Genomic DNA, 18,730 nt, shown 5'->3' with positions numbered 1-18,730 from the left:
ATTTAAAACGCCCTCAGAAAGAGACCAAAAAGGTCAAAATGAAAGAAATTGGTCTCATATGTGTTCTGAGCCGATCTCATCCTCGCTCCCTGATGAAGGCTTATTCAGTTAATCACTACATTAACTTGGCAGTAACGTGATACGGGACTTCATTTATAGATCATCTCTAGATCAATGTAGCTTCATGTACAGTTATTCATTTCTGCATGTAGTCGCACCAAACACGTTCTTGATGAAGGCTGTTTCCTGATGCACACAGACGCTTTACATACTGTCATTACTCTATGCTCATGTGTAAATATTGATTTTAAATTGATTTTCTGTAAACACAATGGTTTGCATGTGAAGAGAAAGCAAACACATGATGATTAATTAGCCCATTAGTGTTGTGTTTGTTTCATTAGCTAAAATGGCTCATTTCTGACGGAAAAAGGAGAAAGATGCAGACATTTGCGCACAATTATTTTTCTAATTTAGATATTTTATGCCATGAAATGAAACAAGGTGATTATTTTTACACACACACACACACACACACACATACTGGTTTTTGTGAATTACCAGGACACTGCAGCCCAAACAGGTGTGTTGGTGTATTAGGGGGACACCCCTTTCCACTTGCTGTACAGAGATGTGGTGAAGATCAAAAAATCTATTTTGACCCATACAACACAGATTTCACTTTAAAGTTTGTTTACACAAAACACAATCTATAATGTAACAACCTGAAAATATACACAATTATGAGGACAATTTATAATTTGATACACAAGCCCCACCTATGACACAAAACGTTATTATAAGGACTAAAGTGATTTCTGAGGACACTAGATATACAACACACAAAAGTGTCATTTGAGTGTATTAAAGGGACATACCTGATATATGAGGACTAATGGCTTAACACATACACAATAGTAAAGACTGTGTATTAAAGGGACATACCTGATATATGAGGACTAATGGCTTAACACATACACAATAGTAAAGACTGTGTATTAAAGGGACATACCTGATATATGAGGACTAATGGCTTAACACATACACAATAGTAAAGACTGTGTATTAAAGGGACATACCTGATATATGAGGACTAATGGCTTAACACATACACAATAGTAAAGACTGTGTATTAAAGGGACATACCTGATATATGAGGACTAATGGTTTAACACATACACAATAGTAAAGACTGTGTATTAAAGGGACATACCTGATATATGAGGACTAATGGCTTAACACATACACAATAGTAAAGACTGTGTATTAAAGGGACATACCTGATATATGAGGACTAATGGTTTAACACATACACAATAGTAAAGACTGTGTATTAAAGGGACATACCTGATATATGAGGACTAATGGTTTAACACATACACAATAGTAAAGACTGTGTATTAAAGGGACATACCTGATATATGAGGACTAATGGTTTAACACATACACAATAGTAAAGACTGTGTATTAAAGGGACATACCTGATATATGAGGACTAATGGCTTAACACATACACAATAGTAAAGACTGTGTATTAAAGGGACATACCTGATATATGAGGACTAATGGTTTAACACATACACAATAGTAAAGACTGTGTATTAAAGGGACATACCTGATATATGAGGACTAATGGTTTAACACATACACAATAGTAAAGACTGTGTATTAAAGGGACATACCTGATATATGAGGACTAATGGCTTAACACATACACAATAGTAAAGACTGTGTATTAAAGGGACATACCTGATATATGAGGACTAATGGCTTAACACATACACAATAGTAAAGACTGTGTATTAAAGGGACATACCTGATATATGAGGACTAATGGTTTAACACATACACAATAGTAAAGACTGTGTATTAAAGGGACATACCTGATATATGAGGACTAATGGTTTAACACATACACAATAGTAAAGACTGTGTATTAAAGGGACATACCTGATATATGAGGACTAATGGTTTAACACATACACAATAGTAAAGACTGTGTATTAAAGGGACATACCTGATATATGAGGACTAATGGTTTAACACATACACAATAGTAAATACTGTGTATTAAAGGGACATACCTGATATTTGAGGACCAATGATCAGACTCAGAACATGGTGCACGCATTTTGCAAGTGTGTAAAATATTTTTGTATAGTGCTGTAAATATGCTACCTTACCTTTTATAGTGTGTATTCAAGGATGTACTATTTGGGAGTGACATAAGGGATTGTCTGTCTGTCTGTCTGTCTGTCTGTCTATCTATCTATCTATCTATACACATAATGTAAATCTAGCCGGTTGTTTGCAGAAAAACCGAGAGTGGGTGATCATATTTAAGCGAAGAAACAACATTCAAACAAGCGGTGCAGACATAACAGTATGCACATTCTGTGAACAAAGAGCAAAGTTTATTTTGTTCTTGTTTACAGCAAAATTACTGTAGTTGCCCTTAATATTTTACATCACAAGATCATTTTGTGTATCAAGAAACATCCTGTGTGTACTGTGTGTAATGAAAAAACAAACGCTCTTACTGTAAGTGTAAAGAGAACAACTTAAATATTTTAACTGTTCCTAAGCATAACAGCTAAACTAAACATTGCTGAAAGCATACTGAATCCATGAACAAACTTTAACAGCAGAAGAATATTCTGCTTACATATAAACAAAAAGTAAAAAACAAAAACACCTAATGAGACTGTTTCTTTTTTAGGGTTAAGCCGCGATTCCTGACAAAATCCCTAATGTTTTGGAGCGTGCGAGTAGCCAAAGCTGGATGCTCAGCATTCTTGCACTGCTGGCATTCAATTTTAGTGGCGAGTTTACCCCTTGCTATGTGGTCGCGGAAATGCCTCTGTACTGCTGCAATTTCAGTTGGAGACCAGGCTTGTTTCTGCTTCCTTTTAGCATCATCCAGATTTTTTTCAGCAGAATTTTCATGATTCCCTACAAAAGAGGAAAACAGGTTCCTGAACCCTGGGTTGAACACTATGATGGCCAGAGCTCCTCTCCCTCTTCTCCCAACCAGCCACACTCTTACCAACCCTTGTCTTTAGTCAAGTCTTGTTGTATAGGTCACTAATCCGTAAGAGTAAAATTGGTTTTAACTGTTGGCCCAATGTTACATTCCTCATACATCAAATATCAAATTGTAAATAAAAGAATAAAATTAAAGACCTGACTACATGGTTGCTTATTTCCTAATATAGATTTAGGCCTGTCACTAGGGATGCAACGATAAACTGATTTCACTATTAACCGTGCTTTAATTCGTCACGGTTAATTAATCGTTAAGGCTTCTCAACACAGCGTTTCTTCTGCACGGAATAAAACTGCTGCAACTAAAAGTTTTTCCAACTGTGCGCTAGCTTAAAGTTCAGAGGTCAAGACTGAGCACTGAGAATGTGAACATGCTTACATTTCTGCACTATAATATGAACAGAAAGGACTGAAGATAAGTGTGCAATTTGAGGGCCATGTTGTATGTGGGTCCTGCAGCTTTTGACTCCTTGTTTTGTTCCAAAAGGATATGTATAGCTTGCTAATATCAATACCAGAGATGTGTTTCTTTTTATTTATTTTCACTGTACTGCATTATTCATTTTCAAAAGGAGGCTATATTGTTAAGTCAAAAGCCAGTTAGAGCTTTTTTATTTTCAATGTTTCTACTCTGGTCCAAAAAAAATGAAAATACCAAACAATTTTGTAATATAGTTGATCACAACTTAAAGTGCATTTAACTACATTTGTCCTCTTTAATAGGGAAATACTTAGCTAATATTTAGCTAAGATTTTATATAGACAAATACTATTATTTTTTATTCTTATTTTTATTTATTTATTCATTATTCTGTTATATATTTTCAGTGTAAAATTATTACAGGACTGGAAATGGACTATTATTTGTTTTAACTAATAGTGTTTTGAAATGAATTAATGAATAATAATTACTGTGATAACTGTGAAACCGTGATTATTCCTCAGACTATAATCGTACAGCCAAAATCTATAATCGCTGCATCCCACCCTGTCACGATAATCAATATATCGACTTATCGCACAATAAATGTACATGATCTCAATTTTTGCCAATGCAATACATCACCATTTATATTTACATAAAAAACACAATAACATAAAACATAACATAAAACATAAAAAAAGGAAAAATCTGTAGATGGAAAAATCTCCATAACAGTTCTTCGTCCATTTGTCTTTTTTCTATTTGTAAGAAAATGTGGATTTACTATTATTATTAATTTTTTTTACTATTATTCAAGTTTTTTAAGGTATCTAATATTTGGACACTTAATTTTCATGATCTAAATCATTTATGAATTAAATGTTTGTTTATTAATTGAAAGTGTGTGGCCTTCTTGCATTATTATGCTGTTATATTATTATTTTACATTCACTGGCATAAAATGGTCTTAAAATGACAATAATATCACTTATCACAATTATTTTAAGGGGCAATATATCGACCAACAAAAAGTTATCATGACAGGCCAATATAGATAAGTAGTTCTCATTATACTAGTAGTATTCTCATCATACCTTGAGATGAGCCTCCAAAGGAAGTCTCAATATCTGTGAATAGACAAATAAAACACTATAACAAACAGTAGTATTGCTTGGTCTGCATGAATTGAATCAAACCTTAATGGATATGCTGGCTGAGTGAGGTAGATGCTCATACCATCTGAGGTGCCTGTAGGGTTCACAACAGGCCGCCTAGCTTTCTTCATTCCTGTGGTATGAATAGAATGGCTCAGAATAAAGGTTCTGATGGAACATACTCAAACATTTCATAAATTATTCTACACATTTAAGTGGAAACTGTAAATCTCTAGCAAAAAATCCTCCTTTACTATAAAACCAGCTAAAATGATTGATCTAGAGAATTCCCTAGTACAGTGTTCTTTCTTTATATGATTGTGTGCTTTTACCAGGTTGTTCATGCTCCTCCCTCCTGCTGTGATATTTGTCCTTCATGCAATGAGCTTTAAAAATAAATAAATAAATACATATTCAAAACATGGTAACACTTTATGGCAAGTGTGAATCTCATGAATTATCAGGAACTAACACAAGCTCAAAGTCTTTCATTCATGACTTCATGGATGAAAAACACCTTAAGGTTATGTTCACACTTAGCGTCTTTTTTCGAACTACCAGCGTCTGTTCTACATTATAACCCTATGGAGTAAACCGTTTTTTCAAAAAAGTCCTGAGCGCTTTTTTAGACGCCACCGCCGGCGTCTTTTTCCTTTCGCGTTTCCTTTCCCGTATAATGTCGTGCACCCACAAACGTCTTTGTGAACCGACATTCTCCTCCCCGGTAACTTCAAAAGCCAACGCAAGAGCCAACTTTCTCTTTCTCGACATTTTTTGCATCACACAGCACTAGGCTACTGTTGCAGCTGTTGTTATAGCAACAAAAGAACCGAACGCTGCCAGCGTTTTCTTTTTTGCTAAAAAAACGGCATTGTCAACTTTTTCTTGTCAAAAAAGACACTAAGTGTGAACATAGCCTAAGACATTAAGACAAGTACATCATCATGATTTATGTTTATTATGCATGATCATGATGTTTTCATTGTTCACAAAAAACAAGGTATTTACTATACATTGTAGATAAACCTATAGTCATGGCACATGATTCAAAATACAAAAAAACATTTTGTGCATGTAAGACTACTTGAATTATTAAAAGGAATATAGAAAAATAATAAATATTACCTCATGCATGCATACAGGCTAGAAGAGTATATCAATTAATGTCAGAACTCATGTTTTTCATTAAAGATGAGGTATCAAGCAGAGCGCAACACTGGCCAATCACAGCACAGTGTGCAAAATTTGTTGACATCTCAAACAATTCATCACCACAGGCACTCACAAATCAGGCAACCAACTGGATCTGGTTTACACACGCAACTGCATCACAGACAACATCTTGGTGAGACCTCTCCATGTTTCAGATCATTTCCTCATCACTTTCAGTCTACAACTCTCTGCCCCTGCACCACCAACCCCACCACCAGTCACTTTCAGGCGAAACCTGCGCTCACTTTCTCTCGCCCATCTTTCATCTGCCGTGTCATTTTCTCTTCCCTCACCCCCACAATTCTCATCTCTGGATGTGAATACCGCAACGGACACCTTATGCTCCACTCTAACCTCTTCTCTAGACAATATCTGCCCTCTTTCCTCCAGGCCAGCACACGCTACTCCCTCTAACCCCTGGTTGTCTGAGGTTCTTCGTGAACACCGGACCGAACTCAGGGCAATGGAGAGGAAATGGCGCAAATCAAAAGACACATCTGACCTGAGTATGTATCAATCTCTCCTCTCTTCCTTTTCCGTTGATGTTCATGCTGCAAAATCTTCCTACTTCCACAACAAGATCAACAGCTCCTCCAACACACGATCACTCTTCAAGACATTCAACTCTCTATTCTGTCCTCCTCCACCACCACCACCCACCTCCTCTTTAACTGCTGACGATTTTGCGAACTTCTTCACCAACAAGACAACAACTATCAGCAGTCAGTTCTCAGCTCCTCACACACAGGAGCACAGACCGACCCCTTTCACAGCCAATCACCCTCTCTCCTCCTTCTCTCCGCTAACCGAGGAAAAAGTATCTACACTTCTCCTCTCCAGTCATCCTACCACCTGCCCTCTTGACCCCATCCCCTCACACCTTCTACAAGCCATATCTCACACACTTCTACCAGCTCTCACACACATCATCAACTCATCCCTCCATACTGGCACTTTTCCTACTGCATTCAAGCAGGCTCTGGTAACTCAACTGCTGAAAAAATCAACACTTAACACATCACTTGTAGAGAACTACAGACCTACCTCTCTACTTTTCCTTTCAAATTACTAAATGTAAATGTAAATGTAAATCCAAATACAGTAGTCTTACATCCAAATACAGACTGTATATGTCACTCATTGTTTACACAGTGCAGAGATTGTGAATACAACGGTTAAACAAAATTCGGTTGCAACAATCAGGATAAGCACAAGTAATTACCATTCTGATTAGCTGTAGTGACCACAATCACTCTGCACTGTATAAACAAATAAGTGACCTATACACAAGATAGAATACTACTATGCCAGAGCATGTATTTGGTTTAGTCTGTGCATGTTTGGGACCCATTGACTGCCATTATATCCCAGATGACACACGCAAGTCTGCAAGGTGTCTGTTAAAGATATCTTGATCTGGAAACATCCGCTGTCTAAAAACTTTCTTTCAGATGTCAGTTTTACATACATTCTAAATTATAAACATCTTAAAGACATCTAACAGACGTCTATGTGACATCTAAAAAGAGACATCCAATAGACGTATTGCAGATGAGCAAATAACCTAAATAATACATCTTGCAGATGTAAATGCAGACGTCAAATAGACATCTTCTAGATGTACGTGCGCTATCAGGGATATGACTGAAAGACTGCAGCGGTTTGAGTTAAAAATCTTTGAGTTCTACTGAAGAAACAAAGTCATCTACATCACTGACTCCTAGGGATTAGCAGTTGAACCTCACATTTTCATTTCTGGGTGAACTATCGCTTTAATAACACACTGTTTATCAGTATTTCCAGAAGACCAAGTTACCACTTTACTTGAGGGTTCACACACGATGAGGTCATAAGAAATTAATGCTTAGTTAATGATGACTACTGTATTTGGATGTCAACAGAATTCACATACTCTGTGCTGTGATTGGCCAGTGTTGGGGGTCTGTCCATTTACATGCAGGCTGCTATGAAGAAGACATACTGTATACGTGCTTGATAACTCATCATAATTAATGAAAAACATTAGTTCTCACATTAATTACTGTTACTGATATACTGTTCTAACCTGTATGCATGCATGAGGCAATGCAGATTTTTGTATATATTATTATAATAATTCAAGTAATCTTATTTGAGAAAACAAATGTTTTAGTACATGTACCAAAAGCATAGCTTTATCCATAATGGATATTAAAAATCTTGTTTTCTGTGAAAAAGAAAACATCAAGATCATGCATAATAACCTATTAATCATGATGATGTACTCATCTTAGTGAATGTCTTAAGGTGTTTTTCATCTATGAGGTCATGAATAAAAGATTTTGAACTCATGCTAGTTCCTGATAATTGAGATATTAATGGATGAAGTAATTCATAATTCTTCATTAATTTATGCATTAATTCATGGTAATTCATGTACCCCTACTGTAAAGTGCTCCCCAAAAACTTGCATCATTTACACAATGTTATAATTTAAGCAATCAAAAGCAACCTAAACTGCATTTTAAACATTTCTAACAGTCATTTTGGTTTCAAAAGTATATATACACATGTGGGTTTGAAGTTAAAAAAGTTTTAGAATTGTCATACCTTTAGATGGGCCTCCTAAGGCAGGATCAGTATCTGTGAATAGAAAAATAAAATGCTATAACAAACAGCAGCGGCGCTTGGTCTATATGAATTATGCTTCTGTGACATCTCTGAACTACTGTATAATGTTTTGGTGCATCATATGGTGCACTTCTTACACTGACTTTACTGATTTGATGTTTGTATGTTTATGTGCTTTTACCTGTTTCTGTTTGTGTCTGTGGATGCGCCTCCTCAGCATCACTGTCTTCACTATGTTCCGAATCAGAAAAGTCTAACTTGTCTAAAAAAAAAAATTGAGTATCAAGTAAGCTTAACATTGCTAATGTTAGAGTAAAAATAGAAGACATAGTGATAACTCTAATATCTGGTGAACATTACATTAAGATCTACGTTAGGGATTATCTTTAGGATATGAATATACTTAGTTAACTTCAAAATGTCATTTGTAACAACTTTAGTAGCATTACCTTCAATTTCAATTTCTTCTAGGGTTTTGCCGTGGAGATTTGAAAGAGAATCTTTCTCCATAGCGAGGAGTAACTTTGAAATCTTGGCCAGCTGGGTTGTAGCCTCCGGAAGTCGATAATATTCTCTGTGCACACGAATATCGTGGCCCAAGAAGTCCGCAACTTGGTCCAACTCGTGGTTTTTCAGGTTAAGCACCTGCGACAAAGTTGCCACATGTTTGCGCAGTTGGGTCGACCGGAGGAGTTCCGGGTTTTGTGCACCACACTCGTGTGCATAGATCCTCAGACAGTCTTGTCCTCTATAACAACTCAAACAGCTTGGTCGAGCAAACAGGAATTGGTTTTCCTCAGGGACTCCACATTCCCTTCTTCTGCTTATGAGGAGGGTTAAGGCATCAACCATGTCTGGTGACAGCAAAACTGCCACTTTTCGCCCTCTTTTACCCCTAAGTTCCACCCGACTAAAATGTGTACAAAGTTTTTGTTCAAACTTTGTTAGCCCAACAGCAACATCTTTGTGTAGGGGAGCTGTATCCCTCTCTAGAAAACCTTTGAGTTGCATTTTTGCAACCTCTCCTCCACGTCGCCGGTTGAACACAATTATTTTTGCAAGAGTTGCTTTGCATAGGTCGCCATAGACTTGTGCTGATGGCATCTGTTTCAAGTTCTCAGAACCTAAATCAACAACCTTTTCAAGATGCTGGTGAAGAAGTTGTACATCCTCTGTGAAAGGGAGGGTAGACGGCTTGTTAAAGCGCCCCTCATTCAAGGTGGTCAAAGCTGTGTGGGAAACGAGTTCAGACCATTTAGCATCATACAGCTTTTTGAATGCTTGGGTTGACTTTATCCCCTCACCATCTTCTGCCATTAGAGCTCGGCAATGTACAATGTCACATATCTTATTCAGTGAGTGGCCCAACTTAAGGGCAAGGCTTGGAGTCTGGAATGAGTGTTTTACATCATCAAACCCAGATACCTTTTTGACAGCCTGGATAACCACATTGAAATTTTCAGGTCTCACAGCATCTTCAAGAGTCTGTACAGAAAATTCCTTTCTCAGAATCAGCAGAAGTCTTCCAACTTCCCGGAGCTTCTGTCGAATATAGTCAAATTTAGTGGGATCTTGCCCATGTTTATTGTAAAATGACTGGGCCAGCTGAAGAATGCAAAAGTCACTCCACACAGCAGCAGAGATGTCATCGTCTTTCATCACAGTTAGCAGTTTCCAAACACCTTGTGATATTTGTTGGCAGAGGGCTGCATTAGACATTGTTGCCAAAGACAAGACCCTAGTTCTTCCTGGCTCTGCCTGATCTTCCACTGGTTTGGAAAGACAATTTCGAACGTGTCTCCAGAGATCCCTTCGGAGAAACATTGCATGGCAATACATACAGTGCACATAATCTTTTGAATCATATCTTTTCTTTGGCTTACGTCTGAGTTTTAACAATCCAGTCCCATTCGCTAAAACATCTGCATTGTGTTCATAGTTTCCTTTGTTCCGCAGTTTGTTCAGAAGTTTTTGACGCTCTTTGGAATGTTTTGGTAGAGCCAAAGCCCGAGCAACATCGACGTTTGAATTCTCATGGACTTTTAAGTGGCGTGTAAATTTTGACTGCGGTTTTCCACAAATGTAGCAGTAATTCTTCTTGCTTACTGAAGAGGATATATTTGAAGATTGTAAAGATGGATCTTCCCCTGTGCCTGTGATATCCTCAACAGTGCTTTCAGTATTGCCATCGCTGTGAACTTTCGATATTTGTACTTGTATGGCTTTCCTACTAGGCATTTCAAGCTGTGCTGTGCAGACTGGAACTTTTGGGAGTGAACCTATGACACTTTCTTGGCATGGTCTGCCATTTTGAATTTCTGCAGTAGATTTGATGCAGAACACTTCAGTATTTTTAATGTTTAAGAGTTTTTCTGGAGGCGCTATGCTTACGTCTGAACCTTCTGAGACAGAATTAGGTACATAGTCCTCATCCGACATGTTCTCACTGGAAAATTCTACTTCGGAATCCTGAAATAGTAAACATATCTTTTGTACATACTCAGAAAGCTTAGTTCTAAGGAAGAAAATTGCTGAAAAATAAAACATATCTGACTATTTAATAAATCATACTTACGGATGTTGAGGGGTCAGGTTTGGGCTTCACATTTTTCTCGTAGCAAGTTTTATGCCAGAAGCGGGAACAAACTAGATTGAGCATATAATAAACAAGGTTGGTTTCATTTGAATAAAAGGTGATTTAAGAAAAGATGCTTTAAAAAGTGATAGATAAAGCAGTGATAGATGATCAGTGTGTTTGAAAGTGTGGCTATAAGATGGAAGAGAACAGAGAAAGGAGAAGACTAATATAAATATGAATCGATTACACAATTACACAGGCAGACAGACTGAGCAAGACAGAAAGAAAGAATGAAAAGTTAACTTTTTCAAGCTAATTTAAAGATGCATTTAGAACGTCAAGATTACACAGTTTTAGGGTTTCAATGGTAAAGCATTTTTAAAAGTATTAAAATTGTCTGAACAAAATACTTACCCTTACATCTCACACCAGCCCACTTAAAAGCGGAATAAGGACCACTACAGCAATCACATTTATTCAAGCTTGATAGTACTGTAGATATTATGACATGTTTACAGTTCTGTTGAAAAAAAAAAGTTATAATTGATTAGAGGAAATTATACTGTATTACTATAGTTAGGTGTTAAAGGCACAATATAATGCATTAATACAATATTTAAATTGGTCTCTGATATCTATACAGAAGGTATGTGGCTTAGGTAAGGGCAAAAATGATTTAGAAACAGTTTTATCTTTCCATATTATTCAACAATGCCAAGGTAAATTTCAAGGTTTTTCATTATATGGCACCTTTAAGACATAGGGCTAAGGTTTGAACAAGTTATTTTAATTTCACAAATAACAAAATGTATATCACAAATGTACTGCACTGTAGTATGACAAAAGCAGTAAGTATGGGGGACTTACGATACACAAACCATTGTGCAGTTTGACAAAACACACACTGAACTTCTACCCATCCCCCACAACATGACAAAAGCAGTAAGTATGGGGGACTTACGATACACAAACCATGGTGCAGTTTGACAAAACACACACTGAACTTCTACCCATCCCCCACAACATGACAAAAGCAGTAAGTATGGGGGACATACGATACACAAACCATGGTGCAGTTTGACAAAACACACCCTGAACTTCTACCCATCCCCCACAACATGACAAAAGCAGTAAGTATGGGGACATACGACAAAAGCAGTAAGTATGGGGGACATACGATTCACAAACCATGGTGCAGTTTGACAAAACACACCCTGAACTTCTACCCATCCCCCACAACATGACAAAAGCAGTAAGTATGGGGGACATACGATACACAAACCATGGTGCAGTTTGACAAAACACACCCTGAACTTCTACCCATCCCCCACAACATGACAAAAGCAGTAAGTATGGGGACATACGACAAAAGCAGTAAGTATGGGGGACATACGATACACAAACCATGGTGCAGTTTGACAAAACACACACTGAACTTCTACCCATCCCCCACAACATGACAAAAGCAGTAAGTATGGGGACATACGACAAAAGCAGTAAGTATGGGGGACATACGATACACAAACCATTGTGCAGTTTGACAAAACACACACTGAACTTCTACCCATCCCCCACAACATGACAAAAGCAGTAAGTATGGGGACATACGACAAAAGCAGTAAGTATGGGGGACATACGATACACAAACCATGGTGCAGTTTGACAAAACACACCCTGAACTTCTACCCATCCCCCACAACATGACAAAAGCAGTAAGTATGGGGACATACGACAAAAGCAGTAAGTATGGGGGACATACGATACACAAACCATGGTGCAGTTTGACAAAACACACACTGAACTTCTACCCATCCCCCACAACATGACAAAAGCAGTAAGTATGGGGGACATACGATACACAAACCATTGTGCAGTTTGACAAAACACACCCTGAACTTCTACCCATCCCCCACAACATGACAACTACCCATCCCCCACAACATGACAAAAGCAGTAAGTATGGGGACATACGACAAAAGCAGTAAGTATGGGGGACATATGATACACAAACCATTGTGCAGTTTGACAAAACACACCCTGAACTTCTACCCATCCCCCACAACATGACAAAAGCAGTAAGTATGGGGGACATACGATACACAAACCATTGTGCAGTTTGACAAAACACACCCTGAACTTCTACCCATCCCCCACAACATGACAAAAGCAGTAAGTATGGGGACATACGACAAAAGCAGTAAGTATGGGGGACATACGATACACAAACCATGGTGCAGTTTGACAAAACACACCCTGAACTTCTACCCATCCCCCACAACATGACAAAAGCAGTAAGTATGGGGACATACGACAAAAGCAGTAAGTATGGGGGACATACGATACACAAACCATGGTGCAGTTTGACAAAACACACCCTGAACTTCTACCCATCCCCCACAACATGACAAAAGCAGTAAGTATGGGGACATACGACAAAAGCAGTAAGTATGGGGGACATACGATACACAAACCATGGTGCAGTTTGACAAAACACACACTGAACTTCTACCCATCCCCCACAACATGACAAAAGCAGTAAGTATGGGGACATACGACAAAAGCAGTAAGTATGGGGGACATATGATACACAAACCATTGTGCAGTTTGACAAAACACACCCTGAACTTCTACCCATCCCCCACAACATGACAAAAGCAGTAAGTATGGGGGACATACGACAAAAGCAGTAAGTATGGGGGACTTACGATACACAAACCATGGTGCAGTTTGACAAAACACACACTGAACTTATACCCATCCCCCACAACATGACAAAAGCAGTAAGTATGGGGGACATACGACACACAAACCATTGTGCAGTTTGACAAAACACACCCTGAACTTCTACCCATCCCCCACAAAATGACAAAAGCAGTAAGTATGGGGACATACAACATATGATACACATGCTAGTTTAGAATGAACCATCATCCATATACCATTGTAAATTAAACAATTCCTATGACTGATGATACATGGGGCAACTTTATGAGCAACGTTGCGGGGCAACTTGGGTTAATGTTGGCATCAGTGGGCAACCAGAAGAGACACAGGTTCCATGACTGATTTAAAGTCTGAAAAAATTTTTTTTTACCCATTCTCAGTTGGGAAAGTGCCCAAGCAACATTGTTCAAAAAAAGTTGCCTGGCAAGATTGCTCAAAATGTTGTCCTGTGTATCATCAGCCTATCACTATCTTTTTTAATTCTTTAAGTTTGTAATTAAAAATCACTGTTGTTGCCAACTAAAGAACATTTAAGAAATAAATGCTTATTAAATGCTCATTTTTAATGGAAAGTACATTACCTGTTGAGTGTTGTCATGACATGTCAGCTGAGAATCAGACGTTGTTGAGATCTGAAAAGGTTTGAGTACTGAACATTAAATTTGGATAACACGGCAGTACATGGTGATGCTTTGAGTATCCAAAACAACTAATGTGAAAATGACATAATACAAGTGAATTCTTAGATCAAACAATCAGGGCATGTGAGAATTCATTGCAGCACACAGTCCTAATCGTCTGTAATGCTAAGGTAATGATTCTACATCATCTTACCAAAGTTGATGGAGATTTAACTACCTGTTGAGCATTAGAAACACACACTTACCTCCTTTGACCCATCTCTTGCTGCACAGCTGACCAAAGCATGCACCTGTTGTTCAATCTCAGAACAAACCTGTGAAATATGAAAGATTTGTGTAATCAGATTGACAAAAGGTCAACTATACTATGCTATAAAACACTTTTTATGGAAATTTTAAAGAAATCAATAGTTTATAAGGATTTTGCATCATCTTACCAAAGTTAATGGAGATTTAACTACCTGTTGAGCATTAGAAACACACACTTACCTCCTTTGACCCATCTCCTGCTGCACAGCTGACCAAAGCATGCACCTGTTGTTCAATCTCAGAACAAACCTGTGAAATATGAAAGATTTGTGTAATCAGATTGACAAAAGGTCAACTATACTATGCTATAAAACACTTTTTATGGAAATTTTAAAGAAATCAATAGTTTATAAGGATTTTGCATCATCTTACCAAAGTTAATGGAGATTTAACTACCTGTTGAGCATTAGAAACACACACTTACCTCCTTTGACCCATCTCCTGCTGCACAGCTGACCAAAGCATGCACCTGTTGTTCGGTCTCAGAACAAACCTGTGAAATATGAAAGATTTGTGTAATCAGATTGACAAAAGGTCAACTATACTACGTTATAAAACACTTTTTATGGAAATTTTAAAGACATCAATAGTTTATAAGGATTTTGCATCATCTTACCAAAGTTAATGGAGATTTAACTACCTGTTGAGCATTAGAAACACACACTTACCTCCTTTGACCCATCTCTTGCTGCACAGCTGACCAAAGCATGCACCTGTTGTTCAATCTCAGAACAAACCTGTGAAATATGAAAGATTTGTGTAATCAGATTGACAAAAGGTCAACTATACTATGCTATAAAACACTTTTTATGGAAATTTTAAAGAAATCAATAGTTTATAAGGATTTTGCATCATCTTACCAAAGTTAATGGAGATTTAACTACCTGTTGAGCATTAGAAACACACACTTACCTCCTTTGACCCATCTCCTGCTGCACAGCTGACCAAAGCATGCACCTGTTGTTCAATCTCAGAACAAACCTGTGAAATATGAAAGATTTGTGTAATCAGATTGACAAAAGGTCAACTATACTACGTTATAAAACACTTTTTATGGAAATTTTAAAGAAATCAATAGTTTATAAGGATTTTGCATCATCTTACCAAAGTTGATGGAGATTTAACTACCTGTTGAGCATTAGAAACACACACTTACCTCCTTTGACCCATCTCCTGCTGCACAGCTGACCAAAGCATGCACCTGTTGTTCAATCTCAGAACAAACCTGTGAAATATGAAAGATTTGTGTAATCAGATTGACAAAAGGTCAACTATACTACGTTATAAAACACTTTTTATGGAAATTTTAAAGAAATCAATAGTTTATAAGGATTTTGCATCATCTTACCAAAGTTAATGGAGATTTAACTACCTGTTGAGCATTAGAAACACACACTTACCTCCTTTGACCCATCTCCTGCTGCACAGCTGACCAAAGCATGCACCTGTTGTTCAATCTCAGAACAAACCTGTGAAATATGAAAGATTTGTGTAATCAGATTGACAAAAGGTCAACTATACTACGTTATAAAACACTTTTTATGAAAATTTTAAAGAAATCAATTCGTACAACCTCAGAACAAACCTGTGTGGGTTCAAAATCAAATACTAACACTTCTCCACATGTAACTGTAAACTGTGTCTTTAAATTAAAGTAAAAGGATTATTTCAATCTGTTAATACCTTTGTTCTCCATGGCCAGTCAGAATCTCCATAGTTATACGTTATCTCTTCCCCAGGACTTATGTCCTTTACTGCAAATAAGCACAGATGGGGCTTTCCGTCCACTCTGATTGTTTTCATTTTGCTGTTGGGGTTCACATGATCATCATTGACGATTCTCCCTAAAGAAGCATCTTCTCTGGCAGCATCAACCCTGAAACAGCAAGAACATAGTGCTATCTCCACGGTGTAATATTGACTGAATCATACAATAGGAAAGTTTCACAGAATAATAATAATAATAATAAAAAGTTAATTCTAGTTTACCACTGCTGCATCAGGAAATGCAAAGTTTATACATACCACAACTGTTTTCCATCACAACGAAATTCAAATAAAAAAACTTCAAGTGCAGCATGGTATACTCTGTGCCTTCTTTCATATTCTTTTTTAGATATGATTTCCCCTCGATATTCAATGAGGAAATCTCCCTTTTGAAAGTGGCGACAGCTGAACACTCCTCGACCTAACCAAGAGCAGATCAGTCAGGGTAGAAGTTAAAACAATACTTAAAACATAGACAATTGTGTTACTCACCTTTAAATGAATTTATGTATTTTATTTCAAATCCATCCTTATCTTTGAGCATGGATGAAAAATATGCAGCTTCATCCTTTGGTTTTAGTTTGGCCCTCCGGGACCTTGTTCCTGCCATTTCCTGCAAAAGCCAGATGATGTATTTGGTCACTTGATGAAATTATAATAATTATATGTTTTTTTTAGACATCACTGACCTAATCAACGAGTTTATACTTTTATTTGCTGTAGAGGGCTTAAATATAAACAATAGGGATCATTATGTACTACTTGCAGGTCAGTGAAACAGGAAAGCATCTTAGACCTTACAAATGTGTTTAGTATTTTTAACAATCTGAAACATGCTGCTTTTCTCCTTCTCAACTACACTGTGACTGTCACTAAAGAGAAACATTATGATTATGGCTATCAGACTTTTACAGGTCCTTCTCAAAAAATTAGCATATTGTGATAAAGTTCATTATTTTCCATAATGTAATGATAAAAATTAAACTTTCATATATTTTAGATTCATTGCACACCAACTGAAATATTTCAGGTCTTTTATTGTTTTAATACTGATGATTTTGGCATACAGCTCATGAAAACCAAAATTCCTATCTCAAAAAATTTGCATTTCATGAAAAGGTTCTCTAAACGAGCTATTAACCTAATCATCTGAATCAACTAATTAACTCTAAACACCTGCAAAAGATTCCTGAGGCATTTAAAAACTCTGAGCCTGGTTCATTACTCAAAACCGCAATCATGGGTAAGACTGCCGACCTGACTGCTCTCCAGAAGGCCATCATTGACACCCTCAAGCAAGAGGGTAAGACACAGAAAGAAATTTCTGAACGAATAGGCTGTTCCCAGAGTGCTGTATCAAGGCACCTCAGTGGGAAGTCTGTGGGAAGGAAAAAGTGTGGCAAAAAACGCTGCACAACGAGAAGAGGTGACCGGACCCTGAGGAAGATTGTGGAGAAGGACCGATTCCAGACCTTGGGGGACCTGCGGAAGCAGTGGACTGAGTCTGGAGTAGAAACATCCAGAGCCACCGTGCACAGGCGTGTGCAGGAACTGGGCTACAGGTGCCGCATTCCCCTGGTCAAGCCACTTTTGAACCAGAAACTGCGGCAGAAGCGCCTGACCTGGGCTACAGAGAAGCAGCACTGGACTGTTGCTCAAATTTTGCATGTCATTCGGAAATCAAGGTGCCAGAGTCTGGAGGAAGACTGGGGAGAAGCAAATGCCAAAATGCCTGAAGTCCAGTGTCAAGTACCCAGAGTCAGTGATGGTCTGGGGTGCTATGTCAGCTGCTGGTGTTGGTCCACTGTGTTTTATCAAGGGCAGGGTCAATGCAGCTAGCTATCAGGAGATTTTGGAGCACTTCATGCTTCCATCTGCTGAAAAGCTTTATGGAGATGAAGATTTCGTTTTTCAGCACGACCTGGCACCTGCTCACAGTGCCAAAACCACTGGTAAATGGTTTACTGACCATGGTATTACTGTGCTCAATTGGCCTGCCAACTCTCCTGACCTGAACCCCATAGAGAATCTGTGGGATATTGTGAAGAGAAAGTTGAGAGACGCAAAACCCAACACTCTGGATGAGCTTAAGGCCGCTATCGAAGCATCCTGGGCCTCCATAACACCTCAGCAGTGCCACAGGCTGATTGCCTCCATGCCACGCCGCATTGAAGCAGTCATTTCTGCAAAAGGATTCCCGACCAAGTATTGAGTGCATAACTGAACATAATTATTTGAAGGTTGACTTTTTTTTTTTATTAAAAAC

The sequence above is a fragment of the Carassius carassius genome, chromosome 27, assembly GCF_963082965.1.
Source record: "Carassius carassius chromosome 27, fCarCar2.1, whole genome shotgun sequence".
NCBI classification, from domain to species: domain Eukaryota; kingdom Metazoa; phylum Chordata; class Actinopteri; order Cypriniformes; family Cyprinidae; genus Carassius; species Carassius carassius.
This window is presented reverse-complemented; position numbering follows the sequence as displayed.